Raw genomic sequence first — 17,508 nt, 5'->3', positions numbered from 1 at the left:
TCAAATTTTACATGTAACACTTAAGTCATAGGATTAAAATAATTAACACTAGGTAGATGATGTGCAATGTCACTGGAGAAAAATGTGAGTCATTTACTCCACATTTATGGTTTAAGGTAAACACACTCAAAGAGTAAAAACCCTACAGAACTTACTGTATTGTGCTACTGTGAACTCCAACCTATATCCTGGCCTTTGGGTCTGTAACTTTCTGCAGAAGTTTCCTTTAATCTACGTGAAGTTTCAATATCCATTAGTTGATCTCAATCTAAAATCCTTCACATGGAAAGTCAGAGAGTAATTATTATTGAAAATTTTGCAGGCCCAGCTATGGTAGCATGCACTGGACACTGATGCTGGGGGGAGGGGGGGGGCTGAGGCCATGTAGGAGACCAAAGTTCAATTCCCAGCCCACCCTAAAAGCCTGGTGCCGTGATGCGATGTGTGTTTGTAGTTCCAGTTACTGAGTGACTGAGGCAGGAGGATTGTGACACAGGGTAACTCAGTCTGAGATAATACTATATGCACACACATTGACACTTTGATATGAATGGTCTAAATGGAGGGAAAAATTCTCTGTGGAACCGATGTCTCCAAAAACTGTGGGGAAGGTGAGGAAAAATGAAGAGACCTTTGGAGCAGTATATTTTGCAGAAGAGTTCCAACCGCACCCTGTGGTCCAGAGTGGGCATACAATAAAAACAAATTCCAAGTTATTTCTTTTGTTTTGTTCCACTAGACATATTTGTGGATAGATTTAGTGAATCTTTGATTATTCATCGGAGTACCTTCACACATGTGCATACATGTGTACGCCTACACACACACACACACACACACACATGTGTGTGTCTGTTCATTGAGTGCCTCAGAAGTTTTGTAGTTTAAAACCATAATGAAGACAATAAATGTTTTTATGAGTCGGTTATAACTTACCATGCTCAACATGGAGTTGATGTCACAGGGTAATAATGCCAAATAGATGTCTAGAGATTAATTTTACACATTTCAAAAATACTGTCCAAAAACTTAGTATTTCCATGTATTTATGTCTTTCTTTATATACAACATAATCATTATTAAATGTATAGTTTATATCTGCTTAGTATTAAGGTTGATATTTTAAGTGCATTTTCTATTAAAAATACTAATGGATTATGGTAACCAAATGGACAGTTAGAAATATTTTTCTATATTTAGTACGTGGTTTTCACATTTGCCAAGATAACATTTGTTGATTCTAACACAATATTAAATGCACAAATTTTGCAGTCAGATTGCATAGATTTAAATCTGTTTTCTCCCACTAACCAGCCTGGTTCATAATTTCCACAAGCAGTGAGTGGGAAAGTAGTGGAACGCTCATAAAACTGTTGGAGATACATGGATGATTAGATGACTTCGTATTCTGTTTTCATAGTTTATCAGTGAGGATGTGATCACATAAATGGAATTATAAGCAATGTTATAAATTTGGGAATTTATTATGAGGATCTGACCTTACAAAAATGTAGGAGTTACCTACACAGATTACATATAATCATTTGGTTCTTCCTCATATCACATAAGAATCTATTTTATGGTAATGGAAATGTTTCTACGTAATTAATCAGAATGGTGCCACACTGATAGGTAATTGCTGGTCACTGCTGTTAATGGCTTGGACAATCAGCGGTAGTTCTAACTGGGCAGGCATTAGTGATAGCAGATTGATGCTGGGCCTGAGGTTGGCATAGAAAATGATTCTGAAGGACAGGAGAACATAAGGTAGGGCGGGGAGCAAACATAAATGGAAAATGCAGCTAGGGTCTAGAACTTCAGTCAGTTTCTCACTGCCTCCAAGCCTCCATCTTGCAGATGACCTTCAGAAGGAGCATTCACTACAGAGATAAGCACACAGTTGAACTAGAATCCAAAGAAACTGAAGGAAGAAATCCACAGAACATGGACAAAGTGAGAGCTTGCTTCTGAGTTACTATGCCCGCATGTTGCATGCCCACGCCAAAGACTTTGGAAAAGCTGAAGTAGATCCAGTGGGAGCTGGAGGAGCTATGAAGTAATCTCCTGCCCAACAAATTAGCAAAACCAGAATAACAGTGACAATGTGTACGAGCTGTAATAGAACATGGTACCTGCACCAATCTGCCAAGGGAAAAAGAAAAATCTATCTTTTAACTCTACATTTCATTTTTTTTAAAAATTTAGCCAGAGGGTACATGAGCTCACTGGAGACAGACAGAAAGAGAGAGCGAATGGGATAGCGTGCTCCCTAGGCTATGCTATCCCTTTTCCTCCAGTTCTCTCTCCTCTCAGGATTTTGGGCACACACATGTGCCCAGAGTGTTTTTCAATCCACCTGGTCCAGGACACAAACTTCATAAGTGACCTTGTATGTTTCAGCCACCCTAGCCACTGCACCATAGGCTGGCCCCTAATTGCACACTTCAAATGATACAAAAAAAATGCCTTTTGCGATCGATACAATCCTGGAATTATGCAGCAAAAGTTATACCTGGAAAATGCAAATGCTAATCTAAATCGACACATTTCAAGTTCACTATGATGCATATCATTTCATCTTGGCATTATATACTCCTTCCAAAAACATACTTCGTTTTCAAATAATGACAATAAAATCACACTTTCTGACTATATGACAACTAGGCATAACCTAAAACAAAGTAACTTTCTTCCCTAAAGAACATTTTTAGTTCCTTTATATATCTTTGGTAATGTTTATAAACCCAACCCTTCAAGGAAACTAAGAGATGAAAAGTTCATTTCATGGCTTATTCTAGGTCTTAGTGAAAATGCAAGATGAACTTGGAGTGTTTTGTAGGAAGAGAAAATAATGAAGTTCTTAGAATTTGAAAGGACAAAGGTAGGTCAAAGGGAGGTCAAAGGGACTCAGGAGCCAACATGGAAGAGCTCACAATGGCCAAAACATACTAATTTGAACAGTAAAATAAACAATGAAATTCTGGATGATAATCCAAAGTAGGAAATAAATATGTATGTTTCCATACTGTTATAAATAAATGATTGCTTGAATGAATAAATAAGTAAATGGTAGAGAAGATACAACTCTCCCTTAAAAATGAATTCCAAATTAAGTGAATACTCTTCTCTAGGAAATGAACTTTAATACTTTCTAGGGCCTGTATAGTGGGCTGGACATGAACTGGACTATGGAAAGAGCAAAGAAGTAATTTTACAGTGGGGCAATCTGGTAAGAACTACCTTAACTATTCCAGTAGCTAAGGTTAGCATCACCAGTGGTCTCACAGGGATAACCTGAGCCCCCTGATCAGATGTAATGACAAAGACACTTTATTTCTGCTTGTTGAATTACAAAACCCATAACTCCAGTATAAGAAAAACCCATATTGAGAGAAATATTGCAATATTACTGACAAGAACTATTATCGGCATCGTATCATGAAACATGAAACGGAGACAGAAGTAGATGTCATGGTTATTCTGCCTGGAAAAGAAAGGAAAAAAATACAGAGGCAATAATAAAAAAAGAAAACATGACATCCAAATAAAGTCTAGAGTTTTGTTAATAGTAGTAAATCAATAATAGTTCATTATTTTTGATAAATGTACCAAATTATCAGGGTAACATTAACTGAATGTTATTTGAATCTGAACTGAGTGACGGCCATATGGGAACTCTTTTATCATTGAAACTTTACAGTAAATCTAAAATGTTTCCAATAAAAATCTTATTTATAAAAATAACCATTTCTGGGTTATATTAGACCAGCCACTTTGCAGTGGAAAGGAACCAATATGATAAAACCAATGGAATCCACATACAGGGCCCGCTATCACTTTTTGTTTGATAGCGAGCGTGGTCTGTGGTCAGAAGAAACACTGTAAAATGCTATGACTGTGAGTAAGACATTCTAATGTTCCAGTCCACGGTATGGGCTGAACTAAGTGCAAGGAAGGGAAATATATTTCACATAAGCATCTATTATAATGGGAATGTTCCTATGTGATTGATTTGCATTTAGGTTGGTGTTATGTTGATGAGTCATTGATGGTCTCTGCTGTTAACAAGTCAGATAACCTGTAGTGATTTTAACCAGGCTGGCCCTAAGGATTGCGAGTCCATGCTGTTGAGCCCCTGTGCATATTCTATCCCCTTTGCCATGGCAACATTATATATTTATTGAGCACTGACACATTTGACTTGGGAAGGAAACTTGCTGATGTCTACATAAAGGGCCAACTTTTATGCTTCATTATTAAGATTATTTAGTGAGAGTTACTTTTCATAAATCTTTGTGCAAGACGATATCTGCACACTTTGTGCTCAAATGGAAAGTTCTATGAGCATATCTCTTTCCTTATCTAGTCCTTCCACACCTACCTGACAATTCAGCCAAACCATTTATCACTGCATATGAGACAGTGTAAATCTAAACCACTTTTTCTTCTTTCAAAAGATAAACAACAAATTGTACTATTTGATGTACTACCCGCTGGGAGAATTTTACTCACTGCTGTGAAGCAAAATTCAGGATAACCTCAGTGTGATTCTATAGTGCTTTAGTATCCCCTTTCTGTTACAAATCACACAGAAACATTACTCTCCATGAGTCTATACAGACAGTTTAGTGACATAGCAGGAATATGAGCAATGGACTATGAGCAACATACACATCTAACTATGCCTTCAACTCTTGCTTAAATTCAAAATCTTTTTTTTTTTTTTTTGGGGGGGGAGAGATTTTCACTGTAGGACGCGTGCGCTCGCCAGACAGACAAAGAGAGACATAGAGACAGAAAGCGAGAAATCACTCCCCAGGGGGGATGGTCACGCCGCAATCCCTTCTCCTCCATTCTCCTCTCGGGATCTTGGGCACACACGCACACGCGCCCGGCGTGAGTTTTAAGCCACCGGGTCCTGGACACAAACCGCGGTCGACTACGTGGGAGTCCAGCGACATAGCCATTACGCTCACTGCTGGTTCCCCTCAAAATCTTTTTTTTAAGAGAGATTTTTAATATAGGGCATTTGCACTTTCCAAAAAGACACAGAGACTGAAAGTGAGAAATCACCCCCAAGGGATAATGGCCACCCCACAATCCCTTCTCCTCCATTTCCTCTTGGGATCCTGGGCATGAATGCACACACTCCTGGCTTAAGTTTAAACCACTGGATCTGGACTTGAACTGCGGTTGACTTATGTGGGAGTCCAGTGACATAACCATTACGTTATCTACTGGTCCTGCTTAAATCAAAATCTTATACAAGGTGACTTCAAAAGTTTGTGGAAGGGGCCAGCAGATGGAATGGTGGTTAAGACACTGAATTCCCACATGGTTGACCATGGTTAGAGTTTCTGACCCAACAGTTGGAGATCATGTTGAGTATGTGTCCAAAATCCCAAGAGAATAATGGAGGAGAAAGGATTGCAGTGTCGTCATCCCCCCCTGGGGATTGATTTCTCACTATCTCTCTCTCTGTCTCTCTCTCTCTCTGGTGAACCCATGTATCCTATAGAAAAATACTAAAGAAAGAAAGAAAAAGAAAGAAGGAAGAAAGGAAAAGAAATAGGGGGAAAAACTTGTGGGAAAATGAAATTAAAGTAGAAGTTTTTATTGTGTAAAAACCTTTGAAATCTATGCATAGTATGTTTATAATATGCATTTATATTAACTTTTTGAAGATATCTTTTATACAATCCACATATAATAGTGGCATTTGATAGTTCAGGAATATTGCCATTACCCAACATTATGATTTGGTGTGTTAAATGAAATATTTATGGAGGACATCTGAGATTGCATATTAATATAGAGTCCATGATTGAGCCATCTCTGTCTACTAAGCTCAGGGCAAGCTAAAAATTCTGTCTCAGGAGAACAGTTATCAGAAGAGGATAGCAAAATTTTCTTCTAAAATTTTAAAATGTGCACTATAATTACATCTAAATATCAAGAAGTAGGGAAACTCACTAAAAGATCTACTAAAAGCTTTACTTTTCAGTTTATTATATAAAAACAGTTTCCTTTGTTGTGTGATGTCAACTGAATACGGAGATGTAGAAATTGTTCCTCAGAACAGGCAGGTGGTGTAGTGGTTCAGGGCATTGGACTCCCACATGGTCTACCCTGGTTCAAGTCCTGGGCCAGGCAGCTTACTTCCTCACTTTCCTTCTCTCTCTCACACACACATACTCTGTCCCTCTCTGGTCAAATTAAACTAACTAAATAAATAAACAAGTAAGTAAAGTTAAATAAAATAATGATAATAATAATAAAGTTGTTCCTCAACTCCCTGGCCTTGCAACTCTCTCTACTTCAGTTCTGTTATCTCTTCCCCAATAAATTTCTGCTATTAAGTACTGGTTCTTTCATATGTAATCTGCTGAAGAAAAAAAATTTTAATTTAATTATTTATCCATACATCTATCTATATACCATCTTTTCATTTGCTATCCTTTAGCCTCACATTAAAAAAAATAAATAAAATAAAATAAAATTTGATCAATGTTGCATACTCTTTTTGGTAGATCCCATTTTTGACAAATTTTGTGTGCATAAATTTAAACCAACACAGAAAATTATAGCGGGTATCACCAGTGGGGTTGGGGGACTGCCCCTTTGACCTGATGGCTAAGGGAGCCAGAGTGGACATGGCCAACCACACAGTCGAATCTTGGATCCAGTGGTTTGAAAAACATACTGGGCATGTGTGCATGCATGTGCCAAATCCCAAATGGATAGAAAAATGGAGAAGAAAGTATTGAAGCAAGACTATGCCCTATTGAGGGCTTCTTTCTTCCTGTCTCTTCTTTCTGTCTATATCTCTGGCAAGCTCATGTGTCCTCTGGCAACAATTAAAAATAATACTAGGAAAAATTTTTTCTTTCTTTTTTTTTTTTTTTTTTTTTTTTTTTTTTTTTTTTTTTTTTTTTTTTTTTGAGAGGCTTTTGTGCTATAGGGCACATGTGCTCACCAGGAAGACAGAGAGAGACAGAGAGACAGAAAGAGAGAAATCATCCCCCAGAGGAGATGTCCACATCGCAATCCCTCCTTCTCCATTCTTCTCTCAGGATCTTGGGCACACACGCACACACACCCAGCATGAGTTTAAGCCACCGGGTCCGGGACTCAAACCATAGTCAGCTACATGGGAGTTCAGCGACATAGCCATTACGCTAACTGCTGGTCTCAAAACTTTTCTTCTAAAAACAAAGGACAATTTATAAAGGCTCTATGGTTTTTAGTGAGGTTCCCAAAGATAGTTGATATACAGAGTAATTAACTTTCATTAAAATAAGCAATCAGAAATGTTTTAGAATCCAGAATCGAAAAATCATGGCATTTACGGCTATATAGCAGGGCTGCCTCCACAGCGTAGCCTTAATACTCTGCTCCAGAGAAACCAGATGCCACCTGCTGACTGTGATTCCAGTCCCCAGTCTCTTTAGCCTGAAGCACACCAGGAACTTGTGTGAGTGCCCAAGATCCAATGGACTGAAGACTGAATGACGGGGATAGTGGTATGACGAGACCCCGAGGAGGAGTATCCTCAATCTCTGTCCTTTCTCTGTTGTACTCTCCAGAGCTTGTGCATTTGCTCTGTCACAGAAAAAGTGTTTTTTTTTTAAATATTCATTTATATATGAAAGCTTTTGGCAATGCAATTCATTAAATCACTGTCTCAGTAGGTTTTGAATGAACCTACCACGTTTTAATATGTAATATAGAAGAAACAATGATGGCACAGAGATGTTTTTTCTGATGTTTTCTGGGTTGGTCTTTTGTTTTGACTTGTACTTTCTTAAATTTTCTCGAGATATTTTTCTCTTTCAATTCACTTCGAAAGATGAACATAGTAGTTGCATCTTTTCTTAGTGTGTGTGTGTGTGTGTGTGTGTGTGTGTGTGTGTGTTTTGTTGTTGTTGTTGTTGTTGTTTCAGGTCAATTCCTGTCATTAAATATTCACTTGTGACGGACTATTCTAGAAGGCAACCTCAATGACATACAAAATTTGTATTTGTTTTACTCATGATTTCAGATAGAAGTTAATCACCCTAGATTTTTAAATTTTATGCCTTTTTTGGGGCATAAAAGCTTGTGCTTTTGCACAAGCTTTACCTATTACAAATTCATCTTTATAGATACTCCATTCTAATTATCATTTTCCCCTACTGCTAAGTTCTAATCATAAGTGCTAGAGGTGGTTTTCTCTTTATATTCAGGGACAAATGCTTTCTTTTAAGACATAAGAAGCTACAACATAACTTAAATATTATTTGATGGGATTTTATCTTCACAAACACTTAAGAGAAATTTCTTTACAACTTTGATATGCAATGACAAACATCCATAAAAATAATAGTATGAGGAATAAGAATAATGAACATGATGTAAGCACTTACATACTACAGATATTAGGCTGAAAACTTCAAAATTAGAATGAATATGGCTTTGCAATCTTATAGTTCCAAAATACATTCCAATATTATTTCTATGGTATTCTTGGGGGCAGGGGGTGTTGTTAGCCCTATGTGTTTGAATTGACATCTTAGCTGAAAACACACAATTATGAGGGTTTTTTTTTTGTTGTTGTTGTTGTTGTTTTTCTGGAGGAGAGTCCTTTTTGGTAGTCTTTGCTATAGAGCATGTGTACTCTCCTGAAAGAGACAGAGAGAATGAGAAAGTACTCCTTGGTGGTTACACCCCATTCCTTCTCTTTCATTCTCTTATCAGAAGTTGAGGCACACACACACACACACACACACACACACACACACACACATGCACCCAGCATGATTTTCAGAATGCTAGATCCAAGGCTCAAACCTCACAGCCAGCCATGTGAGATCCAGTGCTTTAACCTCCTGGCCACATGCTGGCCAAAAGTATGTGTTCTTTATGTAGACAAAAATATCACAAAAAGACAATTGAAACAAACAAAGCAATAGCGTGATGCTAGTAAATCGTGATTATAAAGTGATGTTGGCATTTGTATAAGAAATTAAATACTTTACTAATTTTGCAGTTACATCTAGCCAAGGTCGCATAGCTAATAACCAGGTTATCCAGGCTCAATTATAGGAGTTATAGGAGTTGCTCTTCTAAGCGTCTTATTTTCAGTTTGGGTTAAAGTAACTCTGTGTGGGATGACAATAACAACTAAAGGGTCGCCAGGTCAACACTTGAAAGCAGGAATATCACTTTTTATGGTTTGGTTAACCAATAAAATTGAGATGGATCTAGGAGACTTTATTAACAGGTATAATTAAATGAGATTTATAGGGATACATTTAAAAACACATCTTCACTACTTAAACCTAGAGAGATCATTGATTATCAATTGCCATCAGGTATGTGAAGGCACACTAGAAGATAAATGAAAGCTAACGCTATGGAAGAAAACATAACGTGAAAATGAATAGCAATTAATATATAAAACCTTAAGTTATTTTGTATTTTTAAACGAAGTACTTGATAACTATGCCTGGGTAACAGATGGTTTACCATACTTTATAAGAAAATTGCTTTTTAGTATAAAAGCCAACTTTGAAATAAAGCACCCTGTGGATGGATGACTTTATATGAAGTCTAACAAAGCCTTCTCAAGGGAACAAAAGACATTGTCATTAGTTCTTTCTGCCCTTATATCCAACTCGGCTGACCCTGGTGTTTGGGTAGACAATGAATACCAGTGCAGCAGGCAGAATTCCAGGTGAATCTGATCCCATTTAAACAAAGCTGGTAAAGAACTCACCTCTTGATTCACAATCAATGCAAAGATTTTAATTACAAAGTATGAAACTTTTTTAAAAAGAACGAATAAATATCTTTGTACCTTAACATAACTATGTAGACAATGAGAAAATGAGTCTGAAGTATTTCACAATGATGCTTGACATTTTTCAGTGTATGTCATAGTACGTTTCATCTATCCAGAGGCCCAGAGACAGTGAGAAAAAGACATTTAAAAAATGCATTATTCTGTGGTAGTGGTTTGCCAGAGGTCATCATCTGTTTTACTTTTATTACTCTAAATCTTTTTACAAAGGTACATACTGTTAGCATTTACTTCTGTAAAATCAATATGAGTATATAATGGATAGGAAATGAAATCTTACACTTTTTTTGATAGATTTTGTAATTTGCATGGAGAATAATTAGTCTTCCAGCACTTACATTTTATTAATAATATTTTGTTTAAGAGTCCATATTTAGGACCAGCCAGTGGCAGGGTGGTTAAGGTGGCTGGATCCAACATGTTCAACCATGTATTTTAAGTCCTGGCTCAGCAGATTGAAAGACATGCAAGGTGTGTATCTGTGAGTATCTAAAATCCCAAAAGGAGGGATAGAGGAGAAGGAATTGCATCATGACCATTCCCTATGAAGGGATGCTGTCTCATTTCTTTCTCTCTTTTTTTTCCCCTCTCTGTCTATCCAGTGAGATTTTGTACCCTTTGGCAAAACTAAAAAAAAAAATAAGGTCCCATATTTATATTTTATTATATTTTTTCATTCTTGTAACGAATAGATATCACATATTTATTTTCACAGACCTATATAATTTGTATAAGTTACTATTTTTATTGTATTATTTAGCCATAATATGAAAATATTCATAACATCAATAATGATCAGAGAAATGAAAAAAAAATCTTAGTGTGAGATACCACCTCACATTAGTTAGGGCGCCTAATATCAAGAAGCAAAAGAAAATAAGTGTTCATGTGGGTGTGGAAAAATTGAAACCTTTGGACATTATTGGGAGGAATGTAAATGGTGCAGCCCCTATGAAAACAGTATGGAGTTTTCTCAAAAGGTTTAAAATAGAACTGTTAAGATTCAGCAATCTACTTCGGAACATACACTAAAAACAATTAAAATCAGGATCACAAAAAAGACATCTACACTCCCCGATCCATTGCAACACTAAACATGGAAACAACCCAAATATCCACCCGCAGATGAATGGGTGGCTTACTTCAGTCAGGCTGCTACTAAAAGGTACCCTAGACAGAGTGGCTTACAAATAACAGACACTTGTTTTACAGTTTTGGTTATCTGGAAGTCTGAGATCAGGATGTAGGAATGGTGGTGTTCTGATGAAGGTCTGCTTCCTGGTTCATAGATAGCCATCTTCTCACTGTGTCCACATAGAGCAGACTGCACATGGGAATTCTCTCGAGTTCCTTTTTTAAGGTTCATACCATTTATGAAAACTTAGCCTTCATCACATAATCATCTCCCAAAGGTTAGACTTTTATTTACCATCACATTGGGGTATTAGGGTTTTAAGATGAATTTGGGGTGACACATACATATAGCCTATAGAAATGGATAAAGAAAATTATCATTTATAGATACAATGGAATTTAAAAAATAAATTCATCCATTTACAACAATATGGGTAAACCTGGAGGTTGTTAAGTGAAATTAACCGGTTACAGAAGGACAAATTCTGTGTGATTCTATTTATATGATTATGTAAAATAGGCAACATGATAGAAGCAGAGAATATAATGAGAATATAATTGTGGTTATCAGGAGTCAGGGCAGGGGCAAATCAGGATCCATTCAATTATTTTAAGATTTCAGTTATGAAAGATGATTAATTCTAGAACTCTGCTATACAACATATTGCCATTAGTCAAATACCGTATTACTTAAAAATTTGTTAAGAGGGTAGATTTCATTTTGAATACTCTTAAGAGATAAAAGTTACAAAGAAACTTTTGAAGGTAATGGATATATCCATTATCTTTTTTTTTTTTTTTTTTTTTGCTACAGGGCATGTGCACTTGCCAGAAAGACAGAGAGCAAGAAATTCCCCCCGGGGGGATGGCCACGCCTCAATCCCTTCTCCTTCTCCGTTCTCCTTTCGTAATCCCTTCTCCTCCATTCTCCTTTCGGGATCTTGGGCATGCACCCACATGCACCTGGCATAAGTTTAAGCCACTGGGTCTGGGACTCGAACTGTGGTCGACTACATGGGAGTCCAGCGACATAGCCATTATGCTAACTGCTGGTCCCCCTATATCTCCTATCTTGACTGCAATGATGATTTCATGGCATCTGCATATATTCACAGCCATTAAATTACACATATTCAATTTGTTCAGTTTATTATACATCAATTATACACCAATAAATCTATTTTTTAGTGGAAATATAGAAAAGAGATAGAGAGAAAAGGCTTTTTTTTTTTTGGACCTTACATGTAGAAGCAGCATTTGTTCAATCATTTTCCATAATTGGCAAAATATTGTCATGTGCATATCCTCTTTCTTTTACCTTGCTTACTCTAAGATAATATTCTCATGTATTTTATAAGTATCTTTATTTGAATGTGTTATTTTAAGAATATTATATGCATTTATTTTAAATCATATGTTACATTAAGTATCTTATTGTTTCTTCTGCTTTCCTTTTTTTTTTTTATTCAGCTATTTAAGATCCATGGATATTCCTGATTGTGCAGAGACTATTGCTTTGATTGCTGTAGTGCACAGTGCTTCTGCATTTTCCCATTGTTTGGCATGCACTTGGAGATCAGAAATAATGTAATCTCAGATTTCTGACAACCAACTTGAAGAGAATATATTAGTAACTTTTCTATTATGCACTTATGTTAGATTTCTTTATGATGCATAACCTGAAATTGCTCAGTTATAGCTAAGATGACCTAATAATTCATCATTAGACTGTGACACTTTTGAGAGTGAGTCAGGTGTTCTTAATAATTATGCAAGGACAGAAATAAATGTGCACCATTAAAGCACACAGGACCATTGGACTGTGTGTGTGTGTAATTATATAAATATATATATTGCTGTTTATATTTGACTGAATATTTCCAGATTGAACTCCAAAATGCCTCCACAGATAACATGAACACCAATAGTTAGCAGTGTCCAGCTTTCTTACTTGCGTGACTATATTAGATACAAAGCCTTTCAACTTATTGTGTTACCTTTTATTGTTTAATAAGTTAATTTATCCATCACGCCATTGGTAAGCTTCTGAACCACCCTTTCTATAAATTGCTTGTTCACTTTGTTTACACATTTTTCTACTAAAGCCCTTATCTCTCTTCCTTGCCCTCTCTTGGTTGTTGACTTACAGAATTTTCTACATGTTCTTGATATTATTCCTTTATTTTTATTATTCAAATATATTTAATCTGGCATCTTGGGACCAGCAGATTGCATAATGGTTATGTTACTGGACTTACCTAGTGAACCACGGTTTGAGTTCCAGACCTGGCAGCTTAAAACTCACACTGTGTTTGTGTGTGTGTGTGTGTGTGTGTGCCCAAAATTCCAAAAGGAGAAAAGGGATTACAGTGTAGTCATCTAACCAGGATGGGAGGGCTTCTCCCAATCATTAATTTGTATTCTCAATGTAATAAAAATTGTCTTTGGGTGAAAACAATTATTTGCTTATTAATATTTAATTAAGCCCTGTATATCAATATTTTCTTTTTAATTTATGAGTTTTTGCTTCCTATTTCAAAAATCTCTCCTAGGACAACCTCATAACCCAGAGGTTAAATGCTATGTATTAGAAACTCCTACACTATAAATTAAAAGCCTTGTGTCTTTAGAAAGACACAGGGCAAATGTGTATGTGCGTCCCAAAATCCTGACAGGATGAAAAAAGGAAAAAGAAAAAAAAAAAGGATTGTGATAGATCCGTATCCCTTTGGAGGATTGCTCTCTCCCTCTCACTCTCTCTCTCTCTGGAGAGTGCACATGCCCTCTAACAATTAAATGAATAAATAAATAAATAAACCCAAAGAACCACACACTAACCCACTTTCACTTTTAGTTCTTCCTGTGTTTTCATCTAGAAATGTTACAGATTTAGATCTTAAGTTTATATCTATGTTCTGGTTTCTGTTAGATTTTTATGCAGTCTGAAATAAATGTTTATGTTCATTATTTTCATGTATAAATAACTAATTATTCCAGCATCATTTTTTTAATCATCTTTTTGGACAATGCCCCAAAGAAATCGGCAGTTTACAAATGTATAACTAGGTGGGGGTGGTCAGGTTAAAGCAAAAATGGACCAGTTAAGAACAAAGGTCACGGTACTAGCTTTTTTGAGATGCTCTAGCCATTCTGCTCATTGATTTTCTGGAGAGCTAAATGATAACATCTGCTTTTAGAGTGCTTTGATAAATTCACCCAAAACTTTCACAGAGCAATCTCTGGGAAAGCTTCCCCAGAGGGTCCTTCTCCACCACAGCAATGGTCCTGCTCTTCTCTCTTCAAACAATGGCAAATTGATTCCCCACACAGATGAGAGGAAAAGATGGAAGTAAAGAGAGGGAAGCACGCCCTCCGTGGGATCTTGTCACACCTCAGTCCCCTTTCTAGAGTCCCTGAGACATCGCATCTTGGGTGCTAACACATGTGCTCACTGTTTCAGCTGACTTGCCAGGGTTTTGAACCGTTGGCGCCATGTGGGATGTGGCTTCTCCAAAGTGGTGCGTTACCACTGCACTAAGAAGCTAGCCTATGTTTCCAAATCTTACAAAATGTTTAAAAAGGGCACCCATTTTCTTCAGATAATAATGTAAAAAGATTGCATTGACATAGTTAAATTCCCAGAACTCTTAGTTCTTCAGGGATGGACTAGATGGCTAATATCATTGCTTACAAAATAGTCCTCTACTCAGTTTATGTTGAGAAATGATATTTTCTTTTTATCTTTTAATTCCATTTTCGAGAAACTTTTTGAAGTCCCCTCATATTAAGAAAAATATTGGATTTTTCTAATTGGAAGTGAAAATGTGAGATATTACATCAATGCATCTCTTAATTTTATACATGATTTAAATACCAAAAAATAGGTTTTATTTACTTATAGTGGAAAATGATTTTTCATGTACCATTGACTACACTTTTCTATTTTAGCTGGAGATTTTATGTAATTTTATACACTTTATATATTAGTTATAATTAGTTAAATAGTATTATAAATAATATTTAAATAACAGAATTAATTTTATATGTAAAATAATATTTAGCTAATTTTTTCTACATCCCATTTTTTCTAGCATCAGATAAATCTAACTTTCACAAACTATATTCAGATTTCTATGTTTTTATGTAATTTGGAAAAATGTAACATATTTATGAACTCTGAAATTTTAAAAAAGCACAATTATTCTTTCTCTCTTTTTATTTTAAAATACTACTTTGGAAATAAATTTTCTTTTTATATTGTTTGAGATAGGATATATTTTTCATTGTTATATGAACAAATTTAATAAATTAAATGCTAATCAAGTGCATAATACTTACACTCAAGTTTCCTATATATGACGGTATTTTCTCTGTTTAACCTCTCAAATATGAATTTCATGCTAACATTTCCAAAATTCTCAGTTTACTTTTTACTTTGTCTTGATTTATGTATTTTACAGCAGAATGTTTCCAAAGAAGATGCCGGTATAATAAAAAAGCAGAAATGAGTCATGCAGGGCTAGTCTATAATACAACCAATCTATGTGCTTCCAAAGATTTGCTTGGCTTTTCATGCCCTGGGACTGGGCCATGTCTTATGTTTCTTGGTTAATGGTCATTGTACAGTTGAAATCCTGATCACCATTGCCATTATTACTTCACCTACTACTACTGCCCCTCTAGTAAATTCTGAATATCAAGAGTCTGTTTTCTTTTTAACTTTTACATCATAACAGTTACAGATACATCCCCTCTTGTCATATCCCAGCACACTAAGACTGGCACTTTACAGAGGTATGGAGTAACATGACCCTGAGTTGCAGAGGCTCTGGCTTCTGGAAGCTCCAGGCTTCTTCCTGGCATAGATAAATGGTTCTGAGGTCTCTAGTGATGACAAATATGAGTAAGAAGCCAACTAAGTTTCTCATGAAGCTAACGAATGTGGCACCTTGTATTTTCTTTACCTCTGTTACATGTACTTCTTTGTTCAATCCCTCTTGCTTCAGAGGACTGTAAGAACTAAAAATGTAAGCTTCGCCTCAAGTCAGTTTTTAGGAAACCCGTATTAAGAACATAGTTTTTGTTCTATTATAAATGATAGCAAAAACCACATAGCTGACTATCAAATCCAAGAACAATTATTGTTAACTCTTGTCTATGCCTTATTAATGTTAAAATTATGGACATTGTTACTTTCTTCTGCACTCACAATTTTTTTAGTTTTTACTTCATATACAGGTTTTGACTTTTTTAGTGACATTAATTATTTCTCATCAATTAAACTAGGAGAAAATAAATCTATATTTTTAGCCATCAATTTTGTTTATAACAGTTATGGTAAACTATATACCACTGCAATTATGACTACTTCAGATGACAGAAAACATTCAGTTCAAATGTAGCTCTGATAGAGAAACAGCGTAATAATGAATGTACCACTAGCAAATGATACTATGAGTTTCCAAGACAGTATATTTTCTTTACTATTTCAAGTAAACTATGTGAAATAGTAATTAATATTATTCAGTTTTCTGTGAGTTACTTGTATGGAATTGAAAAAGACTGAACATATGCAGTTTTTAAGCCACATTTATCATGGGTGACAGAAATGAAAACATTCTAAATCCATCAAGATAGTCTTTCTTGACTGGCTCAAATACAGTTTCAGAGTCCTTACTAACACAGAACTCAGGGAGACTATTACCAAGTGATAAAATTTAGCATTTGTACAAAAACCATGTACTACTTTAAACAAAAATGGTGAAATTGGAAAATCGAAGAAAGCAAAGTTGCTACATTTTTTTTCTGATCAGAAATTGTACTATCATGCCATAACTGCACATACTAATTTTTAAGTTTTTAATTTTTTTGCCATAGAGTGCATATGCTTGCCAGAGATAGAGAGACAGTGAGAGGTAAAATGAAAACTCATCCCCCCCAGGGTGGATGGACACATTGTAATCGCTTCTCCTCCATCCTCCATTCTCTTCTCTTCTCCTCCATCTATTAGATTTTGGGCACACACACTTGTACACCTGACGTGATTTTTAAGCCATTGGGTCTGGGGCTCAAACTATGATTGGACATGTGAGAGTCTAGTGCCTTAACCACCGCACCATCTGCTAGAACCAAGCTACTTATTTTTTTATGTTTTTTTCAGTAGATAAGATTACAATTTTAAGAACTTTTGTCCAGAAAGAGGTAGCCTAGATATATATTTTACTGAATATTTGGAATGATTCTTCCGGTTTCTCAGGAATAATGTAATTCTGAATATGCATTTATATAAAAAATTATATCAACTTAAAATACCCTGCCTATCACACAGATATAAGAACATCGTGAGTCTTAAATCCACAGTGGTTGTGCAAAATTAAATGTTAGGCAATTAAGGAAGAATTTTAGGTAAAAGCTCACATATTTGTGGTCAGTAGCTACTGAGCCAAAATATACTATGGTGAATAAGAATAAGGATTGAGGATCTGTCATTTGGAATGCACTTTCACACTTACAAAGTATGTATTGCAAGATTT

The 17,508-nt window shown here is 35.8% G+C and overlaps 1 pseudogene; it reads left to right on the top strand.

The window, feature by feature from the left end:
* The first annotated feature begins 587 nt into the window (after positions 1-587).
* The window catches only part of LOC106734214 (histone-lysine N-methyltransferase SETMAR-like), a 50,789-nt pseudogene continuing 33,868 nt past the window's right edge, over positions 588-17,508 (top strand).

The sequence above is a fragment of the Tupaia chinensis genome, unplaced genomic scaffold, assembly GCF_000334495.1.
Source record: "Tupaia chinensis unplaced genomic scaffold, TupChi_1.0 Scaffold149851_1, whole genome shotgun sequence".
Lineage (NCBI taxonomy): Eukaryota > Metazoa > Chordata > Mammalia > Scandentia > Tupaiidae > Tupaia > Tupaia belangeri.
This window is presented reverse-complemented; position numbering and strand designations above follow the sequence as displayed.